The 25884-nt window shown below is 35.8% G+C and overlaps 1 protein-coding gene across 7 annotated transcripts in view; it reads left to right on the top strand.

Moving 5' to 3' along the window:
* The window catches only part of CDH18 (cadherin 18), a 305298-nt gene that overhangs the window by 62315 nt on the left and 217099 nt on the right, over positions 1–25884 (top strand). The window contains exon 1 of one of the 7 annotated variants that reach the window (XM_084880779.1): positions 8131–8209. The exons of 5 other annotated variants lie outside the window; for them this stretch is intronic. The gene's annotated coding sequence lies outside the window, so the exon portion shown is untranslated. Of the gene's footprint in view, positions 1–8130; positions 8210–25884 lie in introns of those variants that run through there. One more of the 7 variants, XM_084880776.1, reaches the window with a different exon arrangement.

Here is a 25884-nt window from a genome sequence, read left to right as displayed (position 1 = left end):
AAAGGCTTGATGGATATTTTACAATTGTCAATAATAAGTACTTTTTTCACTTATAGATTTTTAAATGGATTTAATGGATACATTGGCAAAACTATTCCACTTAGCAATGATTTATCCTTATTTTCCACATAATTAGGAGTTCATACACCATGTTGCTTTTTTAAATATTTCTCTCATTTTCAAAGTATTATTGATTTCAAAAGAAATCATTGATTGGCTGACTCCTGCACGTCCCCACACTGGGGATTGAACCCACAACCCAGGCATGTGCCTTGACCAGGAATTGAATAATGACCTCCTGGTTCATAATTCAACACTCAACCACTGAGCCATGCTGGCTGGGCACATTGTCTCAATTTTACTGGCTCATTATTCCTTTACATGCTTGTACTCATTTTATTTAAGCAATATTTATGAATAAAAAATTTTCCACTGGGATGAATCACCATAAAGTTCTAAATTTTTACACATCTGTCATTACTTTTTATAGAAAGCATTTTGGAATTTGAAAGATATTTTCTACACACCTTTATTAACCAATTAGAAAATGTGATAAATTGAAATGTTTCTTTTACAATAGCAATGATGATTGCTATACATGTAAAATTAAGTAAAACATCTGAGCAATAGTTTTTATGATATTTTAAAGACAGCTGCTACCCAACAAGCCCAATATTTCCATAGGTGGAGACATTATCTTTATTACTCTGGTCAGGAAATAAATATTTCCTTTTCCTTGAAGAAATATTTGATCTCTATGATGTATGGCTCTACCTATCTCTAGTCTATCTTTGATGTATGGCTTTTATAAGGACATCCATCCCTCTTGCTCATGTTCTAGGTAGCCTCATTAAATAACTTGGTTCATCCTCACAAGACTCTATAAGATAGTTCTGAATCTTGTACTTACTTGTAGAGGAGATTAAGTAACTGTGGCACTGTTTAAGTGAACTGGTGAACATAATTTACACCAATTTTTGCTATTTACACAAATAAGTATATTTTAAGTGGTATCAGGTAGCTATTGCTGCATAACAAAACTCACCAACTTAAATAATCCTATATAATAAAAGACTAATATGCAAATCAGCTGGTGGAACAACCATTCACTATGACACATACTGACCAGCGGGGGCAAATGCTCAATGCAGGAGCTGCCCCTTGGTAGTTAGTGCACTTCCACGGGGGGGGCACTGCTCAGCCAGAAGCCGGGCTCATGACTGGCGAGTGTAACAGCAGTGGCTGGAGCCTCTCCCTCCATGGCAGAGCTAAGGATGTCCTACTGATAGCTCCTGACCTGTGAGAGGGCTCAGGTCAGGATGACGAACCCCCAACCCCACCAAGTGTATGAATTTCATGCAGTGGGCCTCTATTAATAATAATAGTTAATATCTCTCTTTCTCTGTGTATGCCAAGAAATCAGGAGCAGCCAAATTGGGTAGCTTTGGCCCAGGTTTTCTTATGAAGTCACATATAAGAAGGGTTGGCAGGAGCTTCCGTCTTCTGAAATTTTAACTGGGTGTGAAAGACACTTACCTATCTATTGCTCGTGGTTGGCAGGAGGCCTCAGCTTTTTTCCATTTCGGCTTTTACTTGAGTCTCCACATGATGTGGAAGTTGATTTTCCCTAGGGCGAACAATCCAAGAGAACACAAGGTAGAAATCTTCATATTTTCTATAATATTCTTATTGGTTGTACAGGTTGACCCTAATCAATGTCAGAAGAGACTACCCAGGTATGTGAATACCAGGAGGTACGTGAATATCTTGGGGATCACAGATCATTGGTGACTTTACTTTCACTCAAATGCCTAATTCTCATTTAAAGACTATTCAACTGTGGCCTACATAAATGTTTGTTTCCAAACCATTCTTCACCCTGAAAAAGTAAAATGAAATTTTATTATTATATTGATATGTCAGAAAGTAATGGCTAGTATATGTCACAGCATATTTCTTCTCACTAAAGGTAATCTCCTATTAAGTAAAAGACTTTAAAGATAGCATTGTTCTTTGTCTACTAAGCAAGTAGAATTCTAGCTGTATGGTTATTTTAGCTGACCAGCACTGTCAGTGAATTTTTGTTTTGAATAGAGTTAATCACTTATTATTTCTAATGTGACTTATGGTATCAAATGTGCAAATTATATCTAGTTTTAATTTTGCTTTCTTATTCTCTCTGGTAGCCACAAAATTCTGCATTTACTACTGGCACTCATATCTCCCTAAGTGCTAGGACTAAGAGAACAGAGAAGTTAGCTAAAAACACAGCCATTTGAAATGTTGGCCAGGCAATGCCCTTTAAGGCATTTCATATGTGAAAAGTCTTTAAGTTGTCTTTCTTTCCTTTCATTAAGACTCCCTCTCTTCTACTTTGCTCAAAATGCTTTTACAAATAAGATGTGTAATTATATTCCATTCTCTTAGTGACTGTGTTACTCAGAAATCAAGTTTAAATATAATGTGGAGATCAGCTCTGTCCAGGCTGGAGTTAGTATCTTTCTTAAAGCTGATGTTTCTATTCTAAAAACAGAACATCTCAGCTTTGGGAGAAATTCAAAGGTTATAGGGACCTCACATGAATCTAAAGCTAGAATCTTCTCTGCCAAAGATAATTCAGTTAATATTTGAGGCCTTTTAGTCACAGGGAACTCAATTATATCCTGAAGAAACCTTGGTCAACCTTGGTAAGTTGTTCTGTGAGTACTTCCTTTTACTGAGTAAAAAAAATTAGACTGTTTTTCAGTGTTATCATTTTTTATTTTTGGGTAAAGCATATCATAAATGAGTGCCCATGCAGATGTAATATCTCTAATTTCCACACTGTTTTTCATGAGAAGTCAGGGCCATCCTCATGGTCATGAACCATTGACTCAGATGTGATTCCTGCTTGCACTTCATCCCAACCCCATTTCTCTGCTGCTCCAGAAATAAATGAAATACTGCTATTGTAAGTTAAAACTCTAAGGCCAGCACATTTCATAGTGAAGATGTACTGAGATCTGAATGAGGTAGAAGTGTTCTCGGGCTCTTAAATGCAGGCATATTGGAGACTATCTTTAGAATAAGGATTGGTAAAATGGAATGACACAGAGAAGAGACCCAAAACCAAAGTTTATCCTGCTAATGTTATAAATTCACAAGGAAGAAATAATCTTCAGTAATGCATTATGAGTATTGTGATATTTTTAGTGATGCCATCTAGTAGAGATGTGGGCGTTTTATTATATATTTTTTCATTAACAGTAAAGCATTTTATTATGTAACTAAATATTTTTTTTTCTGATTCCATACTCAGAACCTATCATTTTTAAAATAGATATTATTTTATTGATTTCAGAGAGGAAGGGGAGAGGGTGAGAGAAACATCAAAGATGAGAGATAATAATTGAACTCCTGCATGCCCACTACTGGGGATTGAGCCTGCAACCAGAGTATGTGCCCTGACCAGAAATTGAACTGTGATCTCCTGGTTCATAGGTTGATGCACAACCACTGAGCCAGCAGAACCTATCACTTTTTAATTGGTAGTCTATATAGTTCCATCTATAAGGAATGGGTGTTCTGCTCATTTTGGAAAAAGTATTGCAGTCTGAATATTTTAAGTACATAAATTGGTGTTCTGGACTAAGTCTATCCTGTGCCAGATTAACATTAGTGGGCTGCATTTTCTGTGTGATATAAAAATTATATTATTTCTCAGTAAGCCGTCATTCTTTGGACTGAACTTAGCCATTGAATATTTCTATACATGCAACAAATTCATGGTGGCAGGCTGAATGATGACCCCCACCCCCACAGATGCCCTAGTCCTCAGGGTATGTAAATAATTAATTTATACAGCAGAACGGATTTTACAAATGTGTTTAAGGATCTTAAAATGAGGAGGATTATTCAGATGGGCCTAATATAATCATGAGGGTCCATTTAATAGGAGAGTAGGTAGATCAAAGTTAGAGAGAAGATGTGTGAGAGTAGAAGCAAAGATTGAAGCGATAAGTTTTGAGATGGAGAAAGGAGCTAGAGGCTAGGGAATGTAGGTAGCTTCTAATAGTAAAAACAGCAAGGAAACAGATTCTTCACAGTCTCCAGAAGGAACACAGCTCTGCCAATATATAGATTTTAGCTTTTAAAACTCATTATGGACTTTTGACCTCCAGAACTGCAAGCAATAAATTTGTGTTGCTTTAAGTCACCAACTCTTTGGTAACTTGTTATAGCAGCAATTAGGAACTAATACAACAATTCATCTTTTGACAACTTTTAGATGGTACCCAATTGGCCTTTTTCTTGTTAACAACTCCATCTTACAATTATTTTTTTTCTTTCTAAATGTTTACACATATGTACCACACACAATTATTTTCCGAAGTAAACCCAAAATGTTAGACACAGTCTGACATCTTGCTTTTTTTTTATTATTAGCTTCTACAGTGTGTATTTACATTTTAAAATCACAACTGCATTAAATCTGGTAAGACATTATAAAAATCAACATAAATTGCCATACCTCTTTATACTTAGAGATCCTTTGACTTAAAAAGTCAGACACCACTAAAATCTTTCCCTAAAGAAAAACCCTAAGCCTTTCAGCATTAGCTACAAATACTTTCAAATATTTAAAAATATTTGCATTTTTAGAAAAAAAATCTAGAAAATAGGAAAATAAGAATGATTTATTAAGGCCAAGTAATGTTATTACAAAAACACAAAAAACAGCCGAAACCGGTTTGGCTCAGCGGTAGAGCGTTGGTCTGCGGACTGAAAGGTCCCAGGTTCCATTCCGGTCAGGGGGTCAGGGGCATGTGCCTGAGTTGCAGGCACATCCCCAGTAGGGGCTGTGAAGGAGGCAGCTGGTCGATGTTTCTCTCTCATCGACGTTTCTATCTCTCTATATCTTTCCCTTCCTCTCTGTAAAAAAGCAATAAAATATATTAAAAAACAAAAAACAAAAAAACAGGATCCAGTTTTTAATGTAAACATAAATGCAAAAATCCTAAAAATAGCAGCATAATGAATCAAACGACATATAAAAATAGTAAAATTGAGTTTGCTTCAGAAAACTCATGGTTGGTTTAAGTTTGAAATACAATAAATTTCAAAAAAATTATAGACCATAAGAGATTTATTTCATTATTTTCTCAATACATAGGAAACAATATAAGATAAAATTTAACACAATTTGTCATAACATGTTAAGCCAACTAGACAGATAATACTAATTTCTTTAGCAGATAGAGTATTTAAACGTTTATATTTATTGGTAAAATAATAAAAATATCCCTGCATTTATTAGTCAGGGTTCCCCAAAATACAAAACTAATAAGATAGATATGTAGAGATAATATAGATAATTATAGACAGAGATAATATAAAGGAGATTATGGGAGTTTGTTCATGCTATTGTGGAGGACAAGCTATACCACAATATAATATCTGCAACTGGAGAAGCCAGAAAGCCAGTGGTATCACTCAGTGTAAGCTGGTGGTATCACACAGGGGAATTACTGGTGTAAGTCTTGAAGTTAAAATGCTGGAAGACAAGGAGCTCTATGTCTGAAGGCAGGACACTGTGTGTCCCAATTCAAGAAGAAAGTGCTTCACCTTTTTGTTCTACCCAGGCCTTCAATGGATTAGATGAAGCATGCTTACATTGGTGAAGGCAGATATTTACTTAATCTACTGAAAGAAATACTCATCCCTCTGCAGAAACACCCCCATACCATCCAGAAATAATGTTTTATTTTATTAGTCAAGTTGAGGAATAACTCACCATACATCCTCTAGAAATGAAGGGCAACTCAAGAATGATTCATTAAAAAAATAAAATGACTCATCAACACTTCCAGTTAACATTATATAAGAAGTTCCTATCAGTACAAAGAAAATGAAATAGGAATGTAAGAAATGGCAAAGAAAAAATGGTATTGAAAGTAAAAGGACTATGTACATAAACAATTTAACAGATATATAGTTAAAATTGATAAATAAGTTTAGCAAATTTGCTGATAAAATGCCAAAATGTAAATACTAATTTTATATATCTGCCAAAAATTAGAAATTAAAAATACTATTTATATGTACATTGGATAACATTAAGTACTTAGGAATATATATAATGTAAGGTATATAAGACTTGTAAACACAAAATCACTCAAAATGTTATGCAGAAAAAACAAACAAAATGAATTAGAGGAAATACATGCTATGATCAAGGATTAAAAAACAGTAAATATGAGAGTTCTTTCCAAATAGATTTGTAGATTCGGTGGAATCCCCATTTTAAATAATTCAGCAGTATATATATATATACTTGTATGTTTGCATAAATTGACAATCTGAATGTAAAATTTATGTGGAAATGCAAATATTCAAGGATAGCAAAGACAATCCTAAAGAAAAATATGGTTGGAGGACTAACTATGTTTGATATCCAAAGTAATTAGAACGCTACATAGTAAGAGAGGGAATAGAGTGATATAGATTCAAGAACAAACCAATAGAATAATGGAATAAAATGGAGACCACAATCATTTTCCACATATATACAGCCATCTGACTATTTTTTTAAAATATATTTTATTGATTTTTTACAGAGAGGAAGAGAGAGGGATAGAGAGTTAGAAACATCGATGCGAGAGAATCATTGATCAGCTGCCTCTTGCACACCCCATACAGGGGATGTGCCCGCAGCCAAAGTACATGCCCTTGACGGGAATCGAACCTGGGACCCTTCAGTCCACAGGCCAATGCTCTATCCATTGAGCCAAACCGGTTTTGGCGCCATCTGACTATTACAATGTCAGTGTTGTCATGCCATGCAATGGTATAAACTTGATTTTTTAACAAATGGGTCTTCATCAATTAAACATACATTTCACAAAAAAAGTATACCTTGACTCTTATTTCATTCCACATTCAAAATAAATTCGGTCTGAGTGGACTATAGCTCTAAAAGTAAATGTTAAAACAACATAACTGTGGAAAAATACATATAGGAGAATATTGATGTGTTGTTGAATGAACTCAGAAGTCACAGTTACAGTAAACATTATTAAACTGAAGTGTTTTTAAGTTAATAACTCTGTTTATCAAAACATGAAGAAAGGAAAAAGCAAATCACAGCAGAAATATAGCCTATATAATAAAAGGCCAGTGACCTCAAGCATAATGACTGGAATGACCACTCGGCCAGTCGTTTTGAGGTTCATTGACCACCTCTTTGTCCCTCCTCTGGCCTGCAGGTACCAATCACAGCATGGCAAACAGGGAACCACAGTGAACTGGGGTGGGTGGGGCGTGACAGGACTGGGGACTGGTGAGCAGGCAGAAGATGGCCCTGATCACTGGCTAGGTCCAGGGATCCTAGACGTGCTCGATTTTGTGCCCTGAGCCTCTAATATATACAAATAACTGTTGTTATGGCAAAGCAATCATATCAGACTTTGTAGAGTCCTACAGTCCAATAGAAAAAGAGGGACATTGCAAAACTGGGAATATTTTCAGGTATTCTACTCCTAGATATATGTGTATGTATCACAGAAAAAAAAAACAACAACTCATATCCATATCTGCATCCAAAGATGAGTATGTGGATGTTTATACTGCCATTACTCATTAGAGCTCCAAACCAGAAACATTGAAATGTGTCATTTCTTACATTCCTATTTCATATATAGGTCCAATGCAATACTGTACAACATTGAAAAGATTCAATTACTGCTATTATTATGGCTTAGGTAAATCTCATGTACACAATGTTGTGTAGAGGAAGCCATTCACAGGGATAACATTTCATATCATTTCTATAACTGAGGTAATCTTTAGAGATAAGAGTTTAAGTAAAGGCTTTCTTTCATAGGAGAACCAGTGACCTAAAGAGGGAATGTGCAAGGCATCTAGAATGCTAGTAATGTTTTAATTTTGGAGCTGACTACACAAATGCTTTTGCTTTGTAAACATCATTATTGTATTTATATATATATTAAAATCTGTATGCCCTCCTATGTGTATTATGTTTCAACGAAAATAAATTTATTATTCATAGATACATTCTCAATGCAATAGATATCCAAAAGAGAAAGATTGATTGGAAAGAAACACAACCAATTTAGGAACATCCTAAATCAGGAATTGTATGTAATTTTGGAGCTTGCATGTAACCTGTAACTTTTGCTCACCAGGTCACCAAAGCTGGATCATATATTAGGTGAGTTTTCATTTTAAGTTCTCACAATTATTTAATTATGTTATCTATCAGAATTTAAAATCTAGATTCCAAGGGGAGAATCTAGCTCAGTTCAGATGCCTAGTTTGGGCGCAATCTTAGGTGAGGAAGACTGAGTAGTTTAATAATTAGGGATCCCTTAACCAAAGATGTGAGTTAAGCAGATTTAGTTCTTTAAAAAAGAAACAAACACCAACAGCATATTGTTGGGAAGAATCCATTGAAATACCTGTTGTACTCACCATCTAAAATGGCATCGTGTATTGATTCTGAAAACTTTTGTTCTCAGACATTCTTGAATGTACAGAGCTTTTGTTTATGTGGATTATATCTATCAATATTTTCCATATAAGGAATCAAAAGTAAGAATCTATAAAATATTTATTTTAATTCTATAAAATAATAATAATCTGTTTTTCTTATCACCTGTTTTTGAAAAGTATATTTTCAGGAACAAAATAGAATAAGAAGAGTGATGTTATTTTACATTTTCAGATCTTTTTAATGTCTGACATAATAGAATGCAACTCATAGATATTTCTCTCTGTACTTTCAATCTGTTGCAGTAGCACATCTCTCATGGTCTCTGGAGAAGTCAAGAGGGAATCAAAATGAAAAATGAATCTAACATCTTAGTAGAGTTATACAACAAGTATTGATCTGTCAGACCCCTTCAAGCACTCCCACAATTCCCTGGACAGCCCCATGATTGTTGATATAATGGAGGGAGGGTATTTTGGGGGCCAAATTGACTTGAGTTCAAATTCTGGATGAATCAACTATAATTTGTGTCTCTGAACCATATTTTTCTCATCACTCAAGTGGTCCTGATAATACATCACAAAATTATTGGGAGATAATTCTCAACATGGCAAGTGATAGAATCAGAAATTATACACACCACTAAGAACATTAACACTAATAGTTTCTTTTCCATTGAACCTTCACGACACCTCAGGCTTTGTTGCATTTGTTTTTCATGAATTAAATCATAACAGATCTGTGAAGTAAGTTACGTCTTGACTTCCATTTTATAGATAGAGAAACAGAGACAAAAACATTGGATGCTTAATATAACACAGCTAGTCAGTAAAAGAATAGGGTATGAATTCAGGTATTCTAATGCCAGAGCTCTTGTTCTTAGCTATGATATGCTATATTTGTTTGACAATTAAGATATAAACAAAAAATTTCAGTGCATTGTCTTTAATGACATACTTATATTAAACCTAAGAGGTATTCTTATTTATCTAATTTAGTTAGGTTCAGTAATGATTTCAATTTTCACTTGTGTTTGGACTCACATCACTACAGATTTACTGTCCCTTGTTAGTCCTCATGCCAAATGCAGGAGTGATTTGCTTGGTAATAACTAATACTTCAGCAGTGTTTAAGATAAGCTGGGCACCATTCTAATTTAATGATCACAACAACACTCTAAAGTACATGTTACTTTGTGTGTACATTTTATAAGTGGAGAAGGAATTGTTATAACTTCTAAATCTTTTTTATTTACCTATAATATTATAGAGAGTGGGCAACAGAGACAGAACTGTGATCTAAATCTATAGCTTTTTAGTAATAGCTTACTATTTTATTTGAACTGCTATCATCTCAAAACACTAAAATTACATAACAGGAATATATAATGTCTGATAATGTGGAGTGTCTATTGCAAAGCATCCCTTTCACCAGTTTACTTTCATTGATTGGTTATTCATAAGTGGTGATATTTGATAATGTTGTTTTGTTGTGCTGTTTTGTTTATGTTGAACTGCTTCAGAGGTAAAAATTCAGTGAGTGGGAGGAAGCAGGAGGGAGGGAGGGAAGGAGGGAGGGAAAGAGGGAAGAAGGGAAAGGAAGAGAGAGAGAGAAAGGAAAAAAGGGAAGGGAAGGGAAGGGAAAGGGGAAGGGGAAGGTGAAGGGGAAGGGGAAGGGGAAGGGGGAAAAATTGAAAATCCTTACAGAACATTTCTAGGAATAATCATTTTCTTTTCATTGAAAACAAAATGATTCAATAACAGAGGAGGTCTGTGTTGGAGGCCCATAGCTGGTGTATTAAATTAAAAGTGCACGGATGCTGAGTGAGGAGGCACAACCCACCTACACTGGGTGAGCAGGTAACTTCCTCACCATCTGAGCTCCTATCTAGGGAAGCAAAACCTCCCGGCCATTTTGACTGAAGGTACAGTTTCAATGCACTCACACCAAGAAATCAAGTCAGATGATTTACTTACAGATCCCAGAATGGGGGACACGACCAGCCAGGGGAAGGGCAGTCCCATCCGCCATCCAGATCACAAGCAAGCAGGAGATGGCGAGCAGGGTAGCAAGCACTAGTTACTGAAAAAGCAGTTGGGCAGAGGCCATTAATTTTTCTTGGGCTAACTGCAAGTATATTTTTTATTTTTAAAATACATATATATTTATTGTTTTCAGAGGAGAAAGAGAAAGAGATAGAAACATCAATGATGAGAGAGAATCATTAATTGGCTGCTTCCTGCACGTTCCCTACTGGGGATGGAGCCCACAACCTGGACATGTGCCCTGACTTTAAATGGAACCATGACTTCCTGGTTTATAGGTCAATACTCAACCACTGAGCCATACTGGCCGACCCAGTGGTTATTTCAAAAGGTGCCCTGGGAAAAGCAAAGCAGGAACTGATGACAAGAATTGCAGAAAACTTAAACTCAGGTCCTTACTTAAATGTCTATCCCAACTATGGGTGTGAGCAGGTTGGTCACACTATAAAATACTTAGGCAGCAACTCAAAATAGCTGCTTCCTTCCTCATCCCAAGGTCACCCACACAGATACTATTTTATTAAACACAGAGTTGTTAAGGTTTTTTCAAAATCACATGAATAGTTTAGCATGTTTATATTACTTCCTATATCGCCTTTTTAATTGTACATATCATTATTGTTTATATAAGAGAATTTATGTGCAAGTATACTTATTCCTCTTTGCATGGTTTGTTTCTATTTTTATGGTTTTAATATTTTCTATAGGAATTTCTATTAGTAAGAAACAAAATGATAGATGCCAAGTTAAAATAGGAACTAGCCTCAAGGGAAAATAAATAGTGGCTATGTTAGGCAGTAGGTAATAACTTTTCCACATTTCTAATGTCTTGGAGGACTATAGTCCTCCTCCCAGGCTCTCACTCTATTCCATTAAAAGGTCTTAAGTTTACCTCACAGTCCCAACTGCCAAAATCATCAAAGGTTTAGTGAAAACAATTTTGTTAATAGTATTTTAAATCAAGGGATAATCTGAAGCAAGCAAGCTAGCTGCGGAAGTTATTTTCACACTTTTTAATAAAACATGGGCTCCAACTGTAGCAGTAATTTTAACTTCCCATTGATTGTTAGTTGAAACTACATAGAAGAAGATGTGCTATTTGCAGAGTTCTTCATAAAAGTTTTAAAGATCATACATTTCAACATATTCAACTGACAACTCATGCTTTACTGCAAATAAAAATAATCAGACTTTGGGAAGAAATAAACAATTTATGGACCATAAACCAAATGAAATAAATTGTATTCCTTAAGCATGTTTCTGAAGTGAAATGAAATTTAAATAAAGATGACATGAATAACAGCTCAATATTACATATCATAGTGAGCTAGCTTAATAGTAAACAATAGAATTATTTTAACATTTTAAAGATTAAGGATATATTTTCAGTAAACCATCAGTTCTACTCTTGTATATTTATCAGTAAAGATTTATTTTTGCAGTTAGAAGTAAAAACTCAGCTACTGTCCATATTTGACCTTAAACATGAACATTAAAACTCATATTTTTTCAGCTTCCAGTTTATGATTTTTAGAAACTCTATTTAATGTTCAAAATTTAATCTTTATATAATACATGCATTGAATATATATAATATAATTACTTTAAAGGAACTATATGCAAATTTGTTAAATAAACAAAATTAATTATTTTTAACAATAATTCAAATAAAATGGTAACATAGAAATTTTAAACTATGCCTCTTGTTAGAGGTATTAAAATAAACTTTTGCAATTTTGAAAAAAGAAACAAATAACTTTGAAAATATAATAATGGACAAAGCAATTATGACTTTCTAAATCATTGGAAATAATATAAGCAAAATTCATTCTTAACAAACAAATAAATCACATATATCTAAAGAGAAAACAATTTGAGGACATTTTTTGGCATAGTAAATGACTGGTAGTCTTTTTGTGGGGTACAAAAAGTCCCATCGCATGGTTTTAAACTATAAATTGCTTAGGACAAGGCCCAACAATTGTGATTCTTTAAGTCTAGGTGGGGGCTCTAGAATCTGCATCTTGGGCCATCTGAAGCATTTGGTAAGCAGGGTGTTTGCAGGTTATCATTTGTTTGGTTTAAACTACCTTGAAAAGCAAAAAAATACATTTTCTTTTATGGGATTTAATGTAATCAGTAGCCCGTTACTCTCATGATCAATTTGAAAACTCTCTGGGCATATACTGGTAAATATGATTATATTTTTATAAAGATAAAATGCATCCGGTGATACCTCATAACTGATAAAATACAGTTGAATTTCACATTTCTCCTTTTTCTTCTTAGGGAAGGCTTATATACAGAAAAATCATCTCCTTATCTTGCATTTGTGTCTTCTGCTTTGGTATTGTCCTAGGGCATTACTTCTAAGATGGTAAAGATCACATATTCATGAAAAAAAAATGTTTCTTTTTTCCAAGTTTTGATATCTTCACTCATAACGCAATGAGTATACATTAAAGCCATGCAGTCACAGTATTAATACCTCAGAGAGCTTAGATACAAACTATTTTGAAACCAAAGTGAAACAGTGAAAAGAATCATTGTGTTTTGTATTTTTAAATTTTACTTCCACCATTTATAGCTATAATTCAACCTATTATCTTAGTTTACAAAGTACTCAAAATATTTACAATTTTTAAAAATGTATATAAATGAATCTTACATGATTTACTTTATTTAATTATCCTTAGAAAAACTTTAAAAAATATGTCTATCTTTATTGACTGCAGACAGGAAGGGAAAGGGAGAGAGAAATAGAAACAATGATGAGAGAGAATTGTTGGTCGCTGACTTCTGCACAATCGATGATCAAGCCCGCAACCTGAGCATGTGCCCTGACTAGGAATTGAACTGTGACCTCTTGGTTCATAGGTTGACACTCATCCACTGAACCACCATGGTTGGGCATCAGAAAAAACTTTTTGATGTAACTTTTGAGATAATACATCCAGAAGAGAAGTTGGTTTATACATCATGCATGTATTTTTTTATAATAAACATATATTTATTACTAAATGTACACCTATACTAATGGTTTATACTGTTAAATATAAAAAATTAAATTGGGTGCATTTAAAGATCAATTGGCTTTATTAAAAGATTCATTAATCAGGCAACATCCCAACTAGCAAAAAAGAAAATTGCTCTGCCTGGCTGGCGTGGCTCAGTGGTTGAGACTTGACCTATGAACCAGGAGGTCATGGTTTGATTCCAGATTTGCAGGCTAGATCCCTAGTAGGGGTCATTTAGGAGGCAGTAGATCAATGATTCTCTCTAGTCATTGATGTTTCCTCTCTGAAATCAATGAAAATATATTTTTAAAAAAAGAAAGTTGTTCTGTCCAGCTGTAGAAAAACAAAAGTTTTTAAAGTGATAAAGGGATGGGAATAAATGAAATTATTAGCAAAGAATGCATTGTTTCTGGAAAGGTTGCCCTCCTAAGGGGGAAAAAAGAGGTATACTTGGTGGATTATCTCTCTAGTCCTGACCAGGTAATTTCCAGGTTGACCAGTTAAAGGTTACATCCTGGGAAGCTGAAACTACAACAGGTTTAAGTATTAAATCTTGGCTTGCTTACATGGGGTTCAGTATAAGTGACTTCATTTCCTGACTGTTGTCTCTTTTTAACAATCACAACTCTTAGCTTAATGGAGAGATGTGATTAAAATGTAAGCCATAGCAGAAACCGGTTTGGCTCAGTGGATAGAGCGTCGGTCTGCGGACTGAAAGGTTCTGGGTTCAATTCTAGTCAAGGGCGTGTATATTGGTTGCGGCACATCTCCAGTAGGGGGTGTGCAAGAGGCAGCTGATTGATGATTCTCTCTCATCAATGTTTCTAACTCTATATCCCTCTCCCTTCCTCTCTGTAAAAAATCAATAAAATATATTTTTTAAAAATGTAAGCCATAGCACCACTCTCAGCTAGCACTCTAATTCTCTCAGCTTTACAAATGTTGTTGACTCTTTCTGTTGTATCCATAGGTCATGAAGTTTTGTCATTGTTGTTTTAATACCTGTGATATTCAAAGGTCATGTTTTCTGATTCATATTTATTAAGTCGATCATTCTCTTCTTTCTTTTCTGACATTCAAGTCTCAGGGAGAACATTTGATTAGTGGTTAGAAGCTGCAAACACACATTTAAAGCTTTGGAGAGAATACAGTTCATCTAAAGCTTAGGATAATTATAAGCAGCATAATTCCTAATGTTTGGGATGAACTTTGAAACAATGGTCCCCAAAACTCAGAACAATCAAAGTCAATTAAGTCAAAGAACCCCTCCCCCACTGAAGGAGTCACCTTTTAAACTAAATGGCTTGCTCAGTGATCTTATGTAACTGAGTTTCAAAGTCTCCAGAAGTGTTAACCCAGCTGCAGCAGGTGGTGTTGGCCACAGCATGGCCACCTCCTTACTAAACTAAAAGATCATCAAAGCTCCCCTACTATTAAAGACAACTTTGGCCAGACTCTAAGGATCTTTGTTGTACAGTAATTGTATTAGCAATGATTCTGCAATGTTTACCATTCAAACTGGAGGTCAGTGAGGTTTTTAGGTCATAGATGAAGAAAATCTGCTAGCCTAAAATGAAGAGTTGTTCTACATACTCTATAAAGATGTGAGATTTCTTGGTGAGTCTGGGCAGATCTATTCTAGATAATCATGAGCATGTGGGGGTGCAAGTGTTCTGAGATTTACAGAGGGGTTTGTGTGTAATTGGCTACATACAGTTTTAATTAGAGAAAGGTTAAAATCAGACACAGGATGTTCCAGTCATAAAAGTGAAACTCTATAAATGACTTCAAAGGAGGTTAATGATTGTTTGTGGAGATATTGAAAATAGAAGAGAAATTGGTCACAGGGAAGATCAGGGTGTCTTTAGCATCATGGATGGATCAGAATTAATTCAGCGGACAGAAAGTATCTGAGAGTATTATCCCTCCAGGGTCATCCAGAGTAGAAGAAAGAAGGAGAAGTGGAAAGGGTTTTGTGTTTAGTGCCTTGGATGAGAGCAGTCTACCCTGATACCAGCTGCTTTTCTTCCCCTCAATTTAATTTGGTTGTGTCCAACATTATACCAGGCCAGATGGCAGGTTGAGCCTTTTTTAGCTGTGAGATGGGTCTCCAAGGCTCAGTGCCTTTTAGTTTTCCAGCAGAGTCAGCGGTGAAGAGCATTTTGTAAGGCCCTTTCCAATAGGGCTCGAGAACTGTTTTTCCCTGAAGACATTTCCAAAATATCAATACCCAATCACTAGGTTCTAAATGGTGACCAATAGGATTTTATAAATTTGGATCTAGGAGAATATCTTTAACTTCTTGATGATAGACTTTAGTATAAGACATTACTTAGAGTAGCTGGTAATACTAGCATGAGTCAACAAGGGATCCATAGTAAGTTGTATAGCATCATACATTGACATTCCAGTGACTATTTCATGTGGAATGAGTTTATCTTTCCTAAAGGGGACACTGAATAATTAGTAAGGCCAAGGGTAACACTTTAGGCTAAGGGAGTCCAGTAGTTTCAGGATATTAGAGATTTTAAATTTGAGGATCCCATTAGTGTTTTCACCCTTGTTTGATAATTAAAGGTGATAGTGACAATGATAATTCCAAAATATGTGCATGACTTATATGATTTTCCTAGTGAAGTGGGGATCTTGATCACTGGAGATAATAGAAAGTACTCCTCAAGTGAAGATTAGCTTTGTGGCAGGGAAGGCTGGAAGTCTTTAGCCCATCCGGAAAACATACATTCAACAAGAACATATTGATAACCTATACTAAATGGCAACTGAATGAAGTCTAGCTGTAGATGCTCAATGGGAGTAGGTTTGATGCCTTTGGAATAAAAAATCATTTTTCCCCAGTATTATGGACCTTAAAGGACAGATATTGATGCTAAATCATTTTGGTGATTTTATAGAAGTCTCCCTATACCCCACCAATGTCTAATCATACTTTAAGTCATCTTAAATGTACCATGATGGGTGAAGGTATGCAAAACGGGAAAATTAAAGTTTACTAGGGAGCTTCAGAGAGCCAAGTGGTCATCGTGGGAGACCCATAGCCTTGACTCTGATTGATTTACAGCCATTGTTTTCCCATCTTCATGTCTCTAATTCATGAGCAGACTGTTGACATGTTACTAGGACTTCTGAGGACAAAAGTGTGCTAACAGGAGGGTCATTTTTATTTTTATTTTTATTTTTTGTAGAAGCAGAATATGCCACAGCCTGTTCAGATTCTGTAGCTGCTGCCTTTGCACTAAAGCCACCTAGTACATTTCCCTGATACTCAGGTTCAGTCTTCTTATTGATAGTATGCTCCTCAATTTTGATGACAATGATTTCAGAAGAGGAGAGAGTAGTAGTAAAAATATCATTTACATGTTCATTTTGTTGTTGTTGTTAATCCTCACCTGAGGATATTTCTCTGTTGATTTTTAGAGAAAGTAGCAGAGAGGCGTAGACACACACACACACACACACACACACACACACACACAGAGAGAGAGAGAGAGAGAGAGAGAGAGAGAGAGAGAGAGAGAGAACATTGATGTGATAGAGACACATCAATTGGTTGCCTCCCACACTTGCCCCGACCAGGACCAGGGTTCAAGCCTGCAACTGAGGTACATGCCCTTGACCAGAATCAAACCCCAGATCCTTCAGTCCCTGAGCTGACACCCTATCCACTGAGCTAAACTTGCTAGGGCTAGTCTGGATCCCAGTGGACATAAGAAAACACCTCTGTTTTCATAATATCCCAAAATCATGGATGACCCCAAAGGCATATCAGCTATCAATATAAATATTAAAAATCTTCACTTTTGATATCTGGCATGTTCTGTTAAGGGCACTGAACTCTGCTCATTAGGCAATTTAGCTTGTGGGAGATTTCTTCTTTCAAGTAGTGCATAATATAGTTTACATTTTTTTTTTTCTATCTGTTTTACAACATAATCCATCAACACACAAAATGAGATCAGGGATAGTCAAAAGGGATATCTCATAAATCAGGACCCAATGTCATGAAGTGGGATATTACTACTTCCTAAAACATTGTTACCAACCCCTTCTTCAACTTTGGGTAATAGCAGCAGGATTGAGAATGTTGAAACGACGTTTAAGATGAAGATTAGGTGGTGGGACTAGAAGGATCTCATAGGAGATTAGTTGGCTTACAGATAACTATTCAGAGTTGAGAAGATGTGGACAGCAATTGGAGTTTGTAAATAAATGCCATTGTCTAAGATTAAACCCAATGAAGCTTCTACTAACTTTGCAGCTGTAGATTTAAGGCAGTGGGATAGGCACAGGAAACCAAATCAAGTTGTACGCCACAATAGGCGATAGTCCTATGTTTATTGCAGGTTTCTTGCATGAGCATTCCCAGAGCTTGGTTTATCACTTTCATGAACAAATAAGGTGAAAAGTATTGTATAGCTAGGTAGTGCTAGGGCAGACAGCTCTTGTTTTAGTCTTATAAAGGCCTGCTTATGGTTATCTTCCCAAGGAAAGGGTTCAGGGACTGAAATTTTAGTAAGTTCTTAGAGTGAAGAAATCAGTAGACACAAATTAGGAAGCCACATTCTGCAAAAGCCAGGGAGGCCTAGTAATCCACAGATTTGCCATTTATTTGTGGTTTTAGGACAGTCTTGGATTAATTCTTTTCAGAGATAGCTGGATTATTTCAGTGGTTAGATTATTACCTATGTAATGAACAATGTTTAGATATAATTGTAATTTCTCCTTGAAGACTTTATGTCTGTTTTTATCAAATTGTTGTAATAGGTGGAATAATATGTAATAATAATAAATGGAATCCTTAATATACTTTTAATCTAATTGTTATGACAAATACATGGAATTATTTATGGCTGCTTCTTTGGTAACTGAGCATAGCAGGATTTCCTGGGGAACCGGAGCATACCTAAATCTTGATGGAGCACTTGAAAGAAATAAGAAAGGAACTTGGTGAACCCTTGGGGCATAACTGTTCGTGTGTGTGTGTGTGTGTGTGTGTGTGTGTGTGTGTGAATGTGTGCAGTTGATTAGTTGATTATTTCAAGTACAGCCCAATAGTTCAACAGTTTTTGGCTGTTCGGGTCCACATGAATGCTTTAAAAGGCTTAATAAAGATATAAGGCGGTAAACTACTTGGAGTCAGGTGGAACTTGTGACAAAGGGTGTGGTTAGGTACATGCAGACCCTATGGAATAGCTCCAAGACTGAACATCTACTTCGGTTAGCAGAGGACAGGGAAAGACCAAACAAAGAGGCTGGCTACAATATGTTTCATAATTAATAGAGTTTTTCAAAGAAAAATTATATATAAGGCATGTTTTGGGCAGCTGCCAGCTGAAATTGACTCCTGTGCTACTTGGCAGGCGCTAAAAAATTATAGAAAGCAAAGGTGGGAAACAGTCACAGGAACTGGCATGTGAATGCTACCAGCTACAGGAATTACCTTCTTATAAAGTAGGAATCAGGACAGCAGCCTATCCCAATACCCAGCACAAAGCAAGGGAAGGATTCCGATTAATGTCAGAATGAACAGGAATTATGATAATTAGGATCAGACAGTCTCTGCAGCAGGCATGAGGCATGGGGGGTGAATTGCAAAAAACAACCTCTGTTCTAGCCTGGGTCCAGCTTACAGGGCAGATTGCTTTCACTCATAAAATAGTCTCTCCTCCAAAGATGTTCCATTTTGCAACAGTAGGGAAAGGAGGAATAACTATCTTGTTAATAGCTCTCAAATCCTTTACAAATCATCATCTCTACCTGTTAGGTCTCTGGAAAGGCAAAATCCGCAGGTTAAAGGGGCTGGTGCAAAGAATGATCAATTAGGTCTTCAACCTAAGCAATTAGGTCTTCTACTGTGAGTGTAATGCCCAGGATGGCCTCAGGCTTGAATGGATATCGAGCCAATTTGGAAATGGGTTTAATGATATCTATTCAAGTTTTTATACACTCTGCACTTTTTATTCTCCCAAGGTCAGTATGAGAAGTAATGCACAGGCTTTAGGCAGCTTTGTTAAAATGGGGGGGGGGGGGGGGCGCGCACTTTGGGAAAATACTTTTTCTCTCCTGTAACAAGGACCTATTGTAAAGAACATAAAAGATCCGGCTCAGGTTGGTCAGGAAATTCTAAGGTGAAGTCTCCATTGGAGGCAAAATGTATTAGGCCTTTCAATTTAGAAAGGAGATCCCTACCTACTAGGTTGACTGGAAGTGCATAATGTAGCAAAAAGGAATGTTTTTCAATAAAAGGTCTGAAAGTTATTTGTAATGGTTGAGAAAGAAATTTTTGAACTGTATTAGATATTCTCACTATGGAAACATTTTTTATTTTTTCACTTTGAGGGTTTGTTGTCCTATGAGCCTGGGGTTTAAAGTGGAAAGCACAGCCATGGTATCTACCAGAATATATCTAACAGTTTTGCATTAATTTTCATCTTATGTTCCCCTTGGCTGTTTAAGAGTATTGCTAGTAGTAGTTTATCAGGAGGTCCCTAAGAGTCCTATCAGTTTGTGGAAAGGACATGTGGGACCTCCCCTTTGGAGATTTGTAGAATTTTCATAGGATCTTGGAGGACAATTTTTTCTCAAGTGGCCCAGTTGATTATAAATGAGATATCGCTTGGGCCAACCTTTTGATGTTGGGCCCCTAACAGGGTTCCATGTGGGAGGCCCAGGTGTTATTCTAGGTCTCTGGCCTTGGAGTTATTGTAACTGTAAGGCCAATATTTTGTCATGTCTTTGTGATCTTGTTCCAAAATTCATTCAAAGTGTTCAGCCATGGTCATGAGTTCAGTCAAATTGATGTCTTTCATCCTATTTTATTTTGTGGTGTTTTTTTGTTTTGTTTTGTTTTGTTTTGGTCCCCCCTCCCCTTTTCTTCTTTTATTAATCCATTAATCTTAGGAGATAATCTATTTATAATTTGAGCAGCTAGAGCAGGTTGGGTCATGTACCTTATGTGGACTCTAGAATGCCTTAGAAAGAGTGCTTCCAAATGAGCTTTAAAGTCAGGCACAAATTCATCTACTTTTTTGTTTACATGTTTTAATAATAGGCCGATCAGTATGTTATTGGTGGGGCGAGGTCCTCATCTCCACCTGTGGCTTGTGGTATCCTGAGAAAAGGAATTTTCTGAGACTTACATGGTGGGATGGGGCATTGTAGAAAGCTTTATTGATGTGGAATCAAATCCCTGAGTTTACAAGGTCCCATTTCTGAGACAATGTTTGCTGTGAAAGAAAGGGCTAAGGCACTGCCTGGCTAAAGGAACCAAACACCTCCGTCGCCTGCCTCGTTAGATTTTTATTGTAAGAGCTGTTTGAGATAAAGTTTTTCTTTTAGATACAATCAATAGGGCAAGTAATCTTGGGAGGACACATGTGTTTGCAGTGTCCTCTTAACAAGGATACCCAAAGATTAAGCATAAGGGTTCCAGGAACCATCTGAGGTTTGCTTGTGCACAGACTTGTTTGGAAAGGTCAAGGAATAATTAGAGGCACCACCTTCCGTACTTAAGTCCGAATTCAGATAAACAGGGCAGGCTGCCTTCAGCACACTTCCCCTTTCTCAGAATATCCTCCTTACAAACTTTCCACCCAAGTCTTGTGTGCTTCCCAACAGAGAACTTTCTTTGTCTAGGCATTAAGTATCTCAGATTTTATTACCTTGCAGTGGCCATGCCTATTCTGACCAGTGACTGACAGATAAGTATCTTCTCATATCACCCAGACCTTACTGGGCATGCATCTGTTGTCCAGAGTCTTCCCCCAGAGATCTGCAGTGAACAGACTTGGAGAGTGTTAACTACAGCTTCCTGCCAAAGCTGTATAAATGCCATGCCTGTACTATTTAGTCTCTGCTTTACTCCTTTCCTGTTAAATAATAACCAGGTTATTATAACAGTATCAGTACAGATGAAGCTTAGGTTCAAAAATATCAAAAAAGTAGTCCCTTTTATCTACTTACCAGGTACATTCATTCCACCATGGTGATCATAGGATACATAATGAGCATTTACAGACTTTGAATATACTTATCAGTGAGGGATACAACAGAATAATAAAGTATTTCAAACAGCTCTTGAAGATCTGGGTATTTATCAGTATTTAAATGAATGTTAAATTAAAACAGGTTACTTGTAGATTTAACTGATCAATGTCCTTCAGGACAATAAAGCCATAACCTTTGGTGTTATATTTTCTAATAGACAGCCATTTATAATTAACCTGCCAAAAATCTACGAGTAATCAAGTAACTTTACAGAGTATTGATCTTTAACCAATAGTAGATAACACATAAGACAAAGGAATATTCTTCTCCATACTTAGATAATCTTTGAGCTTCGTTAAAATATGGCATTGAAAAGCCTATTATATTTCCATTGTCATTTTCCAGTCTTTAGTTATTTTTTAATAACAATATTTCTCTGGCCACTTCTTTTATACACCTTGCTCCTCTATTATTACTGTTTAGTTTGTGTCACCATTGTATAAATTCTTTCCCCTCTTCTTTTGACAGAATAATACTTCCCCAGAGAGAAGGAAGTAATTAACTGTGTGAATTTAAAAAGGGCTCCCTGCAGGGGTATAGGTATCATGCTAAGTAAGAGTAAATATAAATTGTTTGAGATGTCAACAACTGGAACACACACAGTCAATCTGAATTTAGTGGCAAGATTATCAATAGATGGGTCACTAAATGCGAAATATTCCTTTTGAGAGTTAATGGTATCTTTATTTGGAAAGTTCTGACATTCTTAGTGTTTCTCTGTGAGCAAGCAAATGCTTCAAACAGATTTTTCATTCTAATTTTAGACACTTTGGATATTGCATTAAAAATTTCTTCATGTTTTGAACAGATATAATTAAATGCTATTTAATGTGCCCTTCAAAATGAGACACTTCAATAATTTACTGTACTACATGGCACAGTGCTTAAGTCCAGAGCAATGATTATACCAAATTGATCTCTTGACATTTTTCATAGCACTTCATTTTCAAAATAGTTGATCTTGTACACATGCATATCAACCAAATATATTGCAATTCAAAGGCACTCTTCAGCAAACTGTCAAACAAATCTATCCTTCTTCAATGCTTAATTCACTTGAAAGCTAAATTCTATAGATTTGATGGTTACCTAAATGAGTTTAATTACTCTTCATTTTAGGGCCTCTGAAATGTTTCTTCTTGTTTAAAATTACTCAGTTTGCATTCAGCTCAAAATGTGTGGTTGGTACTTGTCACTTGGAAGCCTAATTTAAATGAAAATTTATTTAATATATTTATGTGCCTGGTTGTGATAGCATGGGCTTTTTCCTGGTGTAATTTTAAAATTATTTCATTCCTTATTTCTTTGTCTTCCATTTTTTTATTAACTACTAAGAAATAGGTTGGTTATATAGGATTGCATTTTATGGAAGCTTTTGTTTTCAACTTTTTATTTTGCTATGCCTTCTTTTTTTTATTATTGCATTCTAACTTCATTATATCTTATGGTATTTTAACTCAGATATTCTTTTGGCCTCTCAAATTGGTAAGTACATGTGCGATTACATTTATATACAAGCACCAATTACAGAGGCTCTATCTATAGTTTAAACAGGAATTTCAGGCTCTGGAAGGATTGTGCCCATTACATTTTTCTGAGATTTCTTAGTGTGCCCATCAGTAGGTCTGCAATATCAGCCCATGTTGCACGATGGCAGATGCCAGAGAGCTGCATTCACCAGGCTGTATTACCCATAATCCGATTGCTAGAAGTGAAGTAAATTTGCAACCGTAATGCCAAGGTAGCTTGTGTCCCTTAAAGCTCTGTAGAAAATGTTTAATGTTCCCAATGGAATCTACCCCTCACTGACCATGCCTGCACATCTTAGTGTCTTAATAGCCTTTGCTGCTGCCACCACTGGTGAGCTATCAATTATACAGGCTCAATGTAGTCTTTCAATGAGATTTGTAGATCAGGACAATGATGGTAGTTAGGTAAGGGGATAGATTTTCCTTATCTCTGAGCCAAGCTTAATTAGGCTGCTTCCCTCCCCGCAACATGACTGCTTGAATTCCAAAAGCAAAGCACTCTGCATTAATACACAAAGGCTTTCTCCCCCAAATTCCAGTAGAATACCATGGTACCTGGGTTGATAATCAAAATTTGCCATAACTTATCATGTGAATGATCACTTGTTTTCAACAACATAAAAGGTTAGTTCTCAAATTTAGTCTCCAAAACGGATGCTTCCGTTATGTTTTATAGTTGTTGTGTGTGGTTTTTTTTTCTTCCCCTGCTTTTATAAAATTCCCCTTTGATCACACCATTGAGTTCTTTTCGATTTATTCTTGTTATTTTGGAAGCCAAAATGTTGATAGTAGAAGAAAGCTAAGGTATAAAGGTTTAGATTCGTATCTCCAGAGAGTTATTTTGGGACTATGTACTTGAAGGATGGGGCATGCATTAGTTTCCTCTTCTTGTATAACTAATTGTCATCCTTGAAAGGAAACCCATTTATTATTATTTTTTTAATTTTTGTGCATTGGAAGTCAGGCATTACTTTACTGTGCCTCTTCTCAGGTTCCCATAAGGCTGCAATCAAGTTGCCAGTTTGACTGCATTCTCATCTGAAAGCTTGAGTGAGAAAGAAACTGATTTCAAGCTTATTTCATTCTCTCCCAGTTTTCTGACTCATGGTAGCTTGCTTCTTCAGGCCAGGAGAGTTTTTTTTTGACTACATAGAAGGTCTTTATCTCTCCTTTTACTAGATTAAGATAGGTCCATGTAGGATAATCTCCCTTTCTATTACTTCAAGTCAACCTATTTGGGACCCCAGTTAAATCTGCAAAATACTTTAACTTTTATCAGATAAATGAACCTTTGCTCTACTTTGCTGACTAAAAGCAAGCCATGTCTGCACTTAAGGAAATATTATAAATGACTCATTGGGGTTATCCTAGGGCAGCAATTTTCAACCTTTTTCATCTCATGGCACACATAAACTAGTTACTAAAATTCTGTGGCCTGCCAAAAAAATGTTACTTTTTTTTTTTTTGCCAGCTTGACAAAAAAAAGTGTAAGTTTGATTCATTCACACAAGATGGCTCTTGTTGTGTTGGCTCTTGTCATTTTTTTATTTGACAATTTAAGGGAAACGAGGTCAGTGCCCCTCACTAAACAGTCAGGTATTGCATGTTTTAAAAATGCACACAGCACACTAGTGTGCCTGTGGGGAAAAGGTGGAAAATCGCTGCCCTAGGGTATGTCTGCCACAGGGAGCTTCTGAGCTCTCCCTGAATATGTTTAGTATAGGCAATGGCCTACTTCATCTGCCAATAGAAGCTTAGTAGCAGGCTCTTTAACTATATAATATTGTGTGTGTGTGTGTTTTTTTAATGTTTGAATATGACATTTGAACACATGGCAAATGCATTGCTCAAATATAAATTCTAAGGAAATATGTATAAAACAGTTCTCATTAACCCAAATGATTTGGCTCAATGATTGTTTATATAATGTGAAGTAAGATTTCTCAACCATATGTCCTAACTAATTTTACTTTTACTAAACCCAGTAAAGTTATTTCTCATATCAGTAAAAGTTAGGAGGTTACAAAGCAAGTACATGTTTAGGAATATAACATGTCCTAGGAGGGCTTTCCTAGAGTCTAGACATTTTTCTAAATTTTATTTCCTTGTGCCCTTTTGTCTTTGCGATGAAGAAACAGAAAAGGTTCTGATTCAAGGTATTAAAAATACAGATGTGATAACTTCATGAACAGTAAAACACAGACCTCAGAGTATTATACAAATTGAACAGAATTGTTAAACCAATATAGGCACAGGACCAGGCCCTGATTGGTTATTTTAATATTTCCTGAGTGCTGATTCTCTGCCCAGCACTGTTTTAGGTTCTAAGGTGACACTCTTCTCAGCAGTGTTGAATTAAAAAAAAAATCAGTCCCTCCACCGACAGATTTCAGAGATGATACTTCACCTTGTAAGACTGGATGAAATATTCGTACTCATCTCATATGATTATTAAAAAGGCAAGAGAAAGCCCTAAAGACTCCACACTAAAAAAAACTATGACATCTAATGAATAAATTCGGCAAAGTAGTAGGATATACAATTAATACCCAGAAGATGCTGGCATTTTTATATACCAATAATGAACTATCAAAGAGAAACTGGAAAAAAAATCCCATTTACTATTGCAATAATATAAAATAAAATTTTTGAAAAGGTACCTAGGAATAAACTTAACCGAGAAGCTAAAAGACCTGTACTCAGATAACTATAGGGCAATATTACAGTTATATTAGAATATT

This window comes from Pipistrellus hanaki, assembly GCF_964339955.1.
Source record: "Pipistrellus hanaki genome assembly, chromosome: 4".
In the NCBI taxonomy this organism is placed as follows: Eukaryota; Metazoa; Chordata; class Mammalia; order Chiroptera; family Vespertilionidae; genus Pipistrellus; species Pipistrellus hanaki.
Note: the sequence above shows the minus strand (reverse complement) of the source record. Positions and strands in the feature narration are given on the sequence as shown.